The sequence below is a fragment of the Quercus robur genome, chromosome 2 (assembly GCF_932294415.1).
Source record: "Quercus robur chromosome 2, dhQueRobu3.1, whole genome shotgun sequence".
NCBI classification, from domain to species: domain Eukaryota; kingdom Viridiplantae; phylum Streptophyta; class Magnoliopsida; order Fagales; family Fagaceae; genus Quercus; species Quercus robur.
In genome coordinates, this window is record NC_065535.1 from 11,965,978 (window position 1) to 11,978,194 (window position 12,217).

Consider the following 12,217-nt stretch of genomic DNA (forward strand, 5'->3'; position numbering starts at 1 on the left):
AGAATGATGGAGACACATTGACCACTCAACAATAACAAGTTAGTCCTATCCAACCAAAAAAAAAAAAAACAGTAACAAGTCAGGAAGGAAGGCAGTGTGAGAAAAAAGATATCAATGTTTTGTGAAATTTAGTGGTTTAAAGAGTATGAATGATTGATTTGAGAACAGTTTTATTTTAAAATGTATATTTTGTATAGATCATGTGGCTTTTTCCCATGGAGGGTCATTATCATTTGAATGGAACCTTTTATAAGTACTGCAACATTAGGATTTTAGCTATATTATAGTCAATAGTTGCAGGTCCTCTCTCTCAAAAAGATGTTATGAACAGAACATTTATTTTACTTTGCTATAATGATCTTATCATTCCAGAGTAGTTGGTAACCTAGTATGGCACACAAACACCAGGTGGCACCCTAAAAATTGAAGAGGACAAGAATAGACTTTCATTTTAGTCTAGTTGTCCATCTCTACTGGATAAATCTGTTCCTAACATATGCAATCATATGTTCCTTCTGCTAAAGCTAGTGGCTGGTGGGTTTTCATTCCTTGAGAAGTTCTAAAAGACAATAGATTTCACCAATGATTTGATTTCACCTAAATGTATTTTTAAGCTTTATGTTGCTTCTTCATCCACAATCATTTGTATACCATAAATTGAATAAAGACTGTTCATGGTAATATGGATTATGAAACTGATTCTGACTCTGACAGTGATATGGATAATTATAATTATAACTATAATAATACAAATAATTGGAGTACTTACACAGGGGATAAAATCAACAGACAGACTAATAGACACAATAATAGTTTCTTAGATAGGATTAATTAAAAATTGGAATCTTTAGAAGCTATTGAAAGATCCACCACTGTAGAAAGAGAAAATAATAGAGATAATAGAATAGACAGTTTTTTGGAACTTTATGAAAAAATTAAAGCTTTAAATTCAGAACAAGAAAGAAACTTTGAACCCCATCAAAGATCATCTCTAGTGACAGATAATTGGCATGATAGAAAAAATAATAGCTTAGTAAGCACTGACAAATTCATAAATAGTAGTAGAAAAGATGATAGAGGACTAAAAGTAATTGAAAGACCTATAGTAATAACATATAAAGATAACAAGAAAGACTTTGATGAAAGAAAAGACTATAGTCAAGAAGTGCAAAAGATGATAGACGTAGTGAAAGTAAGAAGTTCAATAGAAAGACAAGAAAATAATAATAGGAAAGATGACATAATAGAAACAATACGAAGGAATCCTAGTACTATAATACAAAAGAAGAAGCTAGAGATAATTGATGGAGACAAAGAAAAAGGTATGGAAAGACAACAAGGTAATAGTATTCCCACCAATTCAAAAGAAACTCTACGTAAAGTAATAGATATAGAAAAAGAAAGAGACATGATAAAAGACATGGTAAAAGAAAGAGACATAATGAAGAAAGAGAAAGAGAGATATAATAATGATAGTCTAGAAAAGGTAGTCAACAAAGAAGAAAGAAGAGATAATTCCAAAAAGAGTAATAGTTTTAAAGAAGAAATTGATGAAAGACTAAAATCAATTGAAAAAACTATGGATTATACCCGAGACAATAGTTTAGTAGAATTGGCTAAAAATATAGAAATTTTAAATTCACCGATAGAGATAAAAGAAATGAAAAAGGGCATAATAGTTTTAGAGATTACTGAGTTATCAGATAATGATAATGAGAAACCTGACAGACATATTAGAAATATTATTTGTCATAAATGTAAAGAATATGGGCATACTAAAAAACAATGTGGCAGACATAATAAAAATGTAAAACAAATAAGTAAACTAGAATTTGAGAAAGACATAATAAATGAATTAATGGAAATATTTAATGTTAAGCAAAAAGAAATAGACCAAGTAAAGAAAAATGAAGAACTAAAATGAACCAACCCACTTAAAATGAATAAAAGAAAAAGACAACAAAAAGACAAAATAATGAAATTGATAGAAAATCTCACTACAAAACACATGGGTCTATGGCCGCGTTTTTTTTAGCCGTGTTTTTCAAAAATGCGGCTATTGACTTAACCTATAGATGCGTTTTTAAAACGCAGCTATAGGTTGAGTCTATAGCTGCATTCATAAACGTGGCTATAGGTTAAGTCTATAGCCGCGTTTTAAACGTGGCTATAGACTTACATAAAAAAAAACACCCACCGAATGGGTTCAGCACTTGTAAACACAATTTTTTTTTTTTTTTTTTAAAGGAGGACCTATAGCCACGTTTAAAATGCGGCTATAGACTTAACCTATAGCCGCGTTTGAAACGTGGCTATAGGTCCTCCTTTAAAATAAAATAAAAAAATTTGTTTACAAGTGCTGAACCCATTCGGTGGGTGTTTTATTTATTTATTTTACGTAAGTCTATAGCCACGTTTAAAACGCGGCTATAGACTTAACCTATAGCCGCGTTTTAAACGTGGCTATAGGTCCTCCTTTAAAAAAAAAAAAAACACCCACCGAATGCGTTTAGCACTTGTAAACACAATTTTTTTTTTTAAGGAGGACCTATAGCCACGTTTAAAACGCGACTATAGACTTAACCTATAGCCGCGTTTTAAACATGGCTATAGACTTACCAAAAAAAAAAACCCACCGAATGGGTTCAGCACTTCAATGTAAAGGAGAATATGGAATATGCCATAGAATATTCCTAGAATATTCTATGGCATATTCCAAAATATTCCAAAAAAAAAAAATTTCTGAGAATTCAAAATATGAAATCTCAGACTTAACCACTCGTATGGTCCTAGCAAAAGGAAAAAAAAAAAAAAAAAAGCTCCCTCATAGTCTCTCTCTTTAACTCTCTCACAGACTTAACCACTCGTATTAATCTCAAAACTCTCTCAATCTCTCTCTTTCTTGCTGATGCTGTATGAATGGGTTTGTGAAAATATGGAGTTTTGTTCATTTTTTTTCCTTTTAACTTTCTATCTCTCTTTGCAGTAGATCTGAAGATTGAGTCTCTCTTTGCTTTAGATTTGAAGATTTTGAATCAATGAAGCTAAAGTGCCTCAAAAAATTATCTCTCTTTGCTTTATTTTTCTTTGACCCATGGTCGAAAATTATTTTCTTTTGTTTGATTGTGTTTTGAATAATTTTTGGTTTGAGCATATGGACTCTTTTTTGTTGTGTTTTTGTTATGGGGATTTTTGTATTTTTGAGCTTGTGCTTTTGTTTTCCTTGAATAGTTTGTGTGTTCAGTTTGGGTTGATTTTGTTGAAGGAGATGTTCTGTTTGTGTTCTTGTACTGTTTTCTTGTATTTTAGAGCATGTTGTGTTTGTATTGTGAGCATGTTGTGGTTGATTAATTTTGAAAATTTCTGGGTTTTTGTTTGAATTTGAATTTGCTGGGTTTGTATTTTTGTTTTGAATTTCTTAATTTATTTAAAATTGAAATTTTAAAGTTTGAAAGTATTAATTTTAAAAATTAAAATTTTAATTAAAAAAAATTGATTACCGAAAATTAATTTTTGGTAATCAAAGTTCCTTTTTTTTTTTTTTTTTTTTTTAACTTTAAGGGTATATAGCCGCGTTTTTTAAATGCGGCTGTAGATTGAGGACCTATAGCCACGTTTTAAACGTGGCTATTGCTTTCACCTATAGCCACGTTTTAAACACGGCCATTGGTCCGATCCTATAGCCATGTTTTAAACGCGACTATAGGTCCTGATCTTACGCCATGTTTTAAACGCGGCCATAGGTCCTGGTTTTAGGCCACGTTTGAAAAGTGCGGCCATAGATATAAAACCAGTAACACTGCAAGATTTAATGATAGAAGCAAAAATAGTAAAACAAGAAATTAAAGAAGATGATTCAACGGACATAGATGAACAAAATATTGCAGAAATAATAAATTTAAAAGAATTTTCTAAACCCATGATAGACCCACCTTTATTAGAAAAAGATGATGGCAATAGACAAAATTTCTTGAGTTTAATTGATAGAGTAATTTTTCAAAAATGACATACAGAAATTACTTTAGTAATTAATAAAGAATTCTCTTTGACAGAAATTGCTTTAATAGACTCAGGTGCTGATATGAATTGTATACAAGAAGGATTAATACCTTTAAAGTATTATGAAATTCATCTGAAAGATTAACCCAGGCTAATGGAGAAAATCTCATAATTAATTACAAAATACCTAATGTTCATATATGTAAAGATGGACTATGTTTTGAAACTATTTTCGTTTTAATTAAAGACCTTTCTTCTAAAATTATTTTAAGAAACCCCTTTATGGCCTTACTTTATCTCTTCTTAACAACAACAGAAGGAATTAAAACTAACGTGTTAGGAAAAGATATATTCTTTAGATTCACCAAAAAGGTCACTATTTTAAAAGATATCAACGAAAGAAGAATCTATAGAACTGAAAGAAGTTTGTCATCTTGAAAGACAGAAATATTACTAGATAACCAATTGACAAAAAATGACAAAAAATGACAAAAAGAAATTTAAACAAGATAAAGAGACAGAGATTTGTTCCTATTCCCCTTTTTTTTTTTTGTATAGGCACCGACATAAAGTCCAATCACCTTGTGCAAAAATACTTAGTAGAAAAGGCATAAAAGACGGAAATATGGATGCAATCTTTTTTAGTCAATATGCATGGACTGGGAAAATTATTGTGTACTCCCGGAGTACCATAAATGCGTACTCCTTCCTCTCACATGAATGATGGGTCCCACTAATTAAATTCATGGTGGGGCCCACCATTCATGTGAGAGGGGGGAGTATGTATTTATGGTACTCCGAGAATATCTAATAATTTTCTCATGGACTGACAGTATGATAGAAGTACCAAACAAAATGATAATAAATGACATATTTACACCCTTTATAGTATCCTTAAATACTCATATAACAGATGTTTTAATAAATGAAGTCTTGACAGATTCTCCTTTACTAATTATTAAAGAAAACATTAATTGTAGTAATCTCTTGAACAAAGACAGATTTAATTTCTTCACAGGAAAATTCAATCATAAGTTTTTGACAGATTTTACTCAGACTATTACAGTAGTTGATGAAAGACTTTATGGAGAAGCTTTATTTCACATATTCTCGCAAAATGAAATATATAGTAATACATACATGGATAGAATCATGACAGATTTTGAGAACTTTTTTAATTCCACTCAATTTGATAGACTTCATCATGACTACTCTAATACCACTACTACTCAGCAAGAGCATAAAAGTGTACAGAGAAAAGTTTGTTTTATTATATATACTCTAAATTTTAAAAATGATTTTCTTACAAAATATTTGAAAGAAATTTCACAAAAAGACATTGTTGAAAGGATTTTAAAAATGGATTTGAAAGAAACTTTGCATGAAAATGTTTATTCTCAAAATAATATTTCAAGACATAATCCTTTTTCCAAAACCCATTTGCAGACTATTATGAGTAAAAGAACCTCCCAGGCAAACATGAAAGAAAAGGGCAAGGCACCAGCAGTGCAACCCAAACAATTCCAGAAGCCTTCAATAAGGATTTCAGATAAGCATGAAGGCGTCTCGATAAAGACAATATCCCTTCAGGATACGTTGCTAGCAGAAGCAATGTATTCATGTGGTGAAAAAAGTGAAATTCTGCAAGAAGTGCTCCGCATTGACCTCAATTTTCGAGATGGAGAATTTACAGACCTTCCTCTTCATATTAAATTACTCATTGATAATTTACAAGCAGCCTTTACCCTCAGACAAAAACCCTTATTCCAAAAGACCCTTAAGGCTTTGGAATTACATCTTGTTAGCACCGGTGCATTCATTGAAGCATATGGTTGTCAACTCCTTGGCAAGGAGGATGGAGATTCAAGCTCCACAAAAACAAAATCATAGTCTCCAAAAAGCTATCTTATGGGAACAAGCTTTTCAAAGCTCCACCCTAAGATTTAGCAAAAAACGAGACTTGCCATTAGAACCTTACCCCCTAAAATCCAAAAGAATATACTAACTCATAAAGCCATAACTAGTTCTTATGACAGATGGATGCATCTTTTCAAAGTATTAGTCTCTATAGCATTTATCAAAACAGAAGACATGACAGACAAAATATGGCTCTCTCATAAAGCTACATGGTATGAAAGTTTTGGAGAAGCAGACAGAGTTTATGAAGGAACAGGAGACAGATACAATCCCTATCCAAGATTACTTATCAATATGAAGACAGAAGATCCAGTAATTCGTGATCCTTTATAGTTATCTGAAATGCTACGCGTAGGGTTTATCAGCAAATTAATCATAACTTCTAGAATTCAGATTAGTTTATTTCCCAAATTCATCCAAGAAGTAGCCGCACAAATTAGAAGACTTAATTATATGAGGATCACTATCTGGAGCACTCTTCCAACTTGGGACAATAGCTATTATATGGAAGCTCAGCCAGCACATATTTTGGTCCTTATCCATGATTGGGGTTGTATCCCTGAATACAATTGGTATGCAGGAGAGACTTATTTATTGCTTGATGATCCGGATGCTCTGGCTTAAGAATGGTCTAATTTCATGAGTAACAAGATTTATGAAATACAGAAATAATTAGACAGAGGCTTCCACTTATACAACTACACTAACAAAATAGCCGTATACAATCCAAGACCTTCCGCAAGGAGGCTTTTTGGAAAAAGAAAGATTACTAAGGATCCTAGAATAATGACGGTAAAGGATCGTGTCCTTATTTATCTTCCTATTTCATACTGCGTTCTATGTAGTAATTATGGAGTAGTCCATGAGCATGAGCAGTATGAGGATAACTCTGATCCGCTAGATTATGATAACTACGCGGATACAAATTGATAGACAGACAGATATTCTCCCGGATAGATAACTGGACAGACAACGGCGACAGATCACTGACGACAGATCACTATTCACTAGAACGCATGAATAGCTTCCAGGCAGAAGACAAATACAGACATATGCTTATAAGTCACTACTATTTACTTGCATGCGATAGATTCCCAGATAAAAAGATCAGACAGATATTCTTGATAGAACAGTATTCACTTGCATGTGACAGAAAGTATCCTCACAGATTATGATTCTTAGAATATATGGTTCTATTAGCTCCTACCGATAGTTTAACTTGAGTTAACTTCACCTACTCAGGTTAATTTACCATGGTTTACTACATCTATGAAGGAGATGGACTACGAGGATAGAGAGCAAGCCTTAAAAGTTTGAAGTTAAGCTTCTAAAGTTCCAAGTTTTTAGAAAGTCCTTGTAATAGCCTTCCCTCTCCCTCAGAAAGACTTCTCCTGTTGTAATTTTGTAATCTTGTAACCTTTCTCTTCAGACAGTTTTATTTTGTAATCTTGTAACTCTTCAGATAGTTTTATCTTCAAAGCTTGTATCAAAGACAAATGTTTGTTTTCAAGTTTTATCAAAGACAGAAGCTTTTATTCAAGTAAGATTTTACTTGTTTCAGTTTTCATATTCCATATTCTGTTTTAACTTATTTTGAATATATCTATTTTGCTATTTTTTTCTTTATCATCTATTTTATCATTGTTTATGCTTCCATATTAATGTTGTGCTCTCTCCTAGGTAGTCATTGGTATTAGAGCCATGGATGGTAGATATATGAGTTTTATTTCTTTGCAATTAAGAAGTTACTAGGAACTTTTATTACTGCATAGCCACTACTTGCTCCTTGTTAGCGTTGGTTAGCCTTAATACTCGTTGGCAAACCATAGTTTCGCGTTGGTCAGTCCATTCTTTGTTAGCCGACGGATAGGTGTGTGTTTTGGTGGTTCCGCAATGGAGTTTCCCGAGGAGGTGGTCCCGATAACAAGGATACCAGTGATTAGTAATAGTCCCGCTAGTAATTATTAATTGCCTGGAAATAGAATAAATACGTTTATCAGTTCATCATCTGTTTGCTTGTTCACACTTAGGTTAGGCACACACTAATAAGAAACATGGACTATGATGATATAGATTATGATGAAAGATATAGATAATAATTGGTTAAATAGTAATATGGAATATGAAACAGATTCTGACTCTGACAGTGATATGGATAATTATAATTATAATTATAACTATAATACGAATAATTGGAGAACATACATAGGGGTTAAAATCAATAGACAGACTGATAGACACAATAATAGCTTCTTAGACAGGATTAATAAGAAATTGGAATCTTTAGAAGCTATTGAAAGATCTACCACTGTAGAAAGAAAAAATAAAAGAAATAATAGAATAGACAGTTTTTTGGAACTTTATGAAAAAATTAAGGCTTTAAATTCAAAACAAGAAGGAAACTTTGAACCCCATCAAAGATCATCTTTAGTGACAGATAATTGGTATGATAGAAAAAATAATAGCTTAGTAAGCATCGACAAATTCATAAATAGTAGTAGAAAAAATGATAGAGGACTAAAAGTAACTGAAAGACCTATAGTTATAACATATAAAGACAACAAGAAAGACTTTGATGAAAGAAAAGACTATAGTCAAGAAGTGCAAAAAATGATAGACGTAGTGAAAGTAAGAAGTTCAATAGAAAGACAAGAAAATAATAATAGGAAAGATGACATAATAGAAACAATACGAATCCTAGTGCTATAATACAAAAGAAGAAGATAGATATAATTGATGAAGACAAAGAAAGAATGATAGAAAGACAACAAGGTAATAGTATTCTTACCAACTCATCCATAACTCTACGTAAAGAGTTAGATATAGAAAAAGACATAGTAAAAGAAGGAAACATGATAAAGAAAGAGAAAAAGACATATAATAATGATAGTCTAGAAAAGGTAGTCAACAAAGAAGAGAAAGATAATAATTCCAAAAAGAGTAATAGTTTTAAAGAAGAAATTGATGAAAGACTAAAATCAATTGAAAGAACTATGGATTATACCTGAGCCAATAGTTTAGTAGAATTGGCTAAAAAGATAGAAATTTTAAATTCACCAATAGAGATAAAAGAAATGAAAAAGGACATAACCGTTTTAGAGATTACTGAGTTATCAGATAATGAAAATGAGAAACCTGACAGACATATTAGAAATATTATTTGTTATAAATGTAAAGAATATGGGCATACTAAAAAACAATGTGACAGACATAATAAAAATGTAAAACGAATTAGTAAATTAGAATTTGAGAAAGACATAATAAATGAATTAATGGAAATATTTAATGTTAAGCAAAAAGAAATAGACCAAATAATGAAAAAGGAAGAATTAAAATCAACCAACCCATTTAAAGTCAATAAAAGAAAAAGAAAACAAAAAGACATAATAATGAAATTGATAGAAAATCTACCGAATCACCATAAAGACAAAAAAAAAAAATTACTAAATTTGAAAGATTCTATAAAGATACCTATTGCTTGTATTAAGTGTAGAGAATATGGACACCATGTTACGGAATGTGGAAAAGGAGAAAAAGCTAAGAAAGAAAAGGATAAGCAAGAAAAAACAAAAATGAAACAAGATGGTACAAGTATAAAACCAATAACTCTACACGACTTAATGATAGAAGCAAAAATGGTAAAACAATAAATTAAAGAAATTAAAGAAGATAATTCCACAAAAATAGATGAACAAAATATTGCAGAAATAATAAATTTAAAAGTATTTTCTAATCTTATGACAGACTCCCCTAATCATCCTACAGATAAAGAAGTTACAGATATTAATAAAATTGATAGCAATAGACAAAATTTCTTGAGTTTAATTAACAGAGTAATTTTCCAAAAATGGCATACATAAATTACTTTAGTAATTAATAAAGAATTCTCTTTGACAGAAATTGCTTTAATAGACTCAGGTGCTAATATGAATTGTATACAAGAAGGACTAATACCCTTAAAATATTATGAAAAATCATATAAAAGAATAACTCAGGCTAATGGAGAAAATCTCATAATTAATTATAAAATACCTAATGTTCATATATGCCATGATGGAATATGTTTTGAAATAGTCTTTGTTTTAATTAAAGACCTTCCTTCTAAAATTATTTTAGGAACTCCTTTTATGGCTTTGCTTTACCTCTTTTTAGTGACAGATAAAGGAATTAAAACTAATGTGTTGGGAAAAGATATATTCTTTAGATTCATTTTACCACCTGTCCTGAAAGAAAATCATTCTTCCAAAAAGGTCACTATTTTAAAAGATACTAATAAAGAAAGAATCTATAGAACTGAAAGAAGTTTGTCATCTTTAAAGACAGAAATATCACTAGATGACCAATTGACAGAAAATGACAAAAAGAAATTTAAACAAGATAAAGAGTCAAAGATTTGTTCCCCCATTGCTTTTTTACATAAGCATCGACATATAGTCCAAATACCTTGTGAAAAAGAATTTAGGGGAAAAAAAAAAGACAAAAAAGATGGAACTATGCTTATAAGTTCTTCTAGTCAATATGCATGGACTAACAGTATGATAGAAGTACCAAACAAAATGATAATAAATGACATATTTACACACTTTATAGTATCCTTAAATACTCATATAACAGATGTTTTAATAACTGAAGTCTTGACAAATTCTCCTTTACTAATTATTAATTGTGGTAATCTCTTGAACACAGACAGATTTAATTTCTTCATAGGAAAATTCAATCATAAGTTTTTGACAGATTTTCCCCAGACAATTACAGTAGTTGATGAAAGACTTTATGGAGAAGCTTTATTTCACATATTCTTGCAGAATGAAATATATAGTAATACATACATTGATAGAATCATGACAGATTTTGAAATTTTTTTGAATTCCACTCAATTTGATAGACTTCATCATGACTACTCTAATACCACTACTACTCAGCAAGAGCACAAAGGTGTATAGAGAAACGTTTGTTTTACTCTAAATTTTAAAAATGATTTTCTTACAAAATATTTTAAAGAAATTTCACAAAAAGACATTGTTGAAAGGATTTTAAAAATGAATTCGAAAGAAACTTAGCATGAAAATATTTATTTTCAAAATCATATTTCAAGACATAATCTTTTTCCTAAAACCCATTTGCAGACTACTATGAGTAAAGGAACCTCCCAGGCATACATGAAAGGAAAGGGCAAGGCACCAGCGGTGCAACCCAAACAATTTTGAAAGCCTTCAGTAAGGATTTCGGATAAGCATAAAGGCGTCTTGATAGAGACAATATCCCTTCAGGATACGTTGCTAGCAGAGGCAATGTATTCATGCGGTGAAAAAAGTGAAATTCTGCAAGAAGTGCCCCGCAATGTATTCATGTAGAAATTCACTATGACATGCTTGAAAATACTAGATAATTTTGCTTTAAATTCTTTTAAATACATTCCATTCCATTCCCTTCTGATCATTCTATTCCATTCCCTTATGAATTCCCAAATAAAGCCTTAGATTAGGATAGAGTATAATTTCTATCTTGTATAAAAAAAAAAATTAAAAAAAAAAAAAAAAAAACTTCAATTTTCTTCTTATCATTACCCTTCTAAGCAAGGAAGATTTTCTCCACATCCAATCTAACCCAATACAATCTCAATTACTATCGCATAGCAACAATCAAAATAATCAAAAAACACAACCAAGACAAAAATCGCAACCAGATCATGAACTCAAATAGAGTTTCACCAATCAATCCCCTCTCAAACTTTCCAAACACCGATCTTGATGCTTGTTTGATGAGAGTGAGAGAGAGAGAGAAGAGAATGCATCGTCGTCTAATCTGAAGGAGAAAGATGTCTAGATTGGTGAAGGTGAATGTGCTGCTACCACGGTCCTCGTCATCAACTGCTACATTGTCCTCCACACACCACCAAAGATGAGTTCCTGAGGGAGATTCTACCTCTCTCTCCTCCTCCACACACTGTAGCATTCTCCATACCTCGCACTGCTTGAACCCATTAGTATTGACATTAATAGAGGGACCATAAATCAAAATGACATCCTAACATTAGAGGAGTGAATCAAAATTTTGAAATGTCAAGGGACAAAATCTAAATGACCCCAAATTTTAAGGTTATCTTATGGATTTTAGTCTTTTATATTTTATAAATTTAGATGCTTGATTTTGCAGATAATGGATACAAGATTAGTATTTTAGTCTTTTATATTTTACAAATTTAGATGCTTGATTTTGCAAATAAATATAATTGATACAAAATTAGTATAATTAGAAAGATAACTAGCATGAAATTATAGTGCATTCAAAGCTTAAAGCT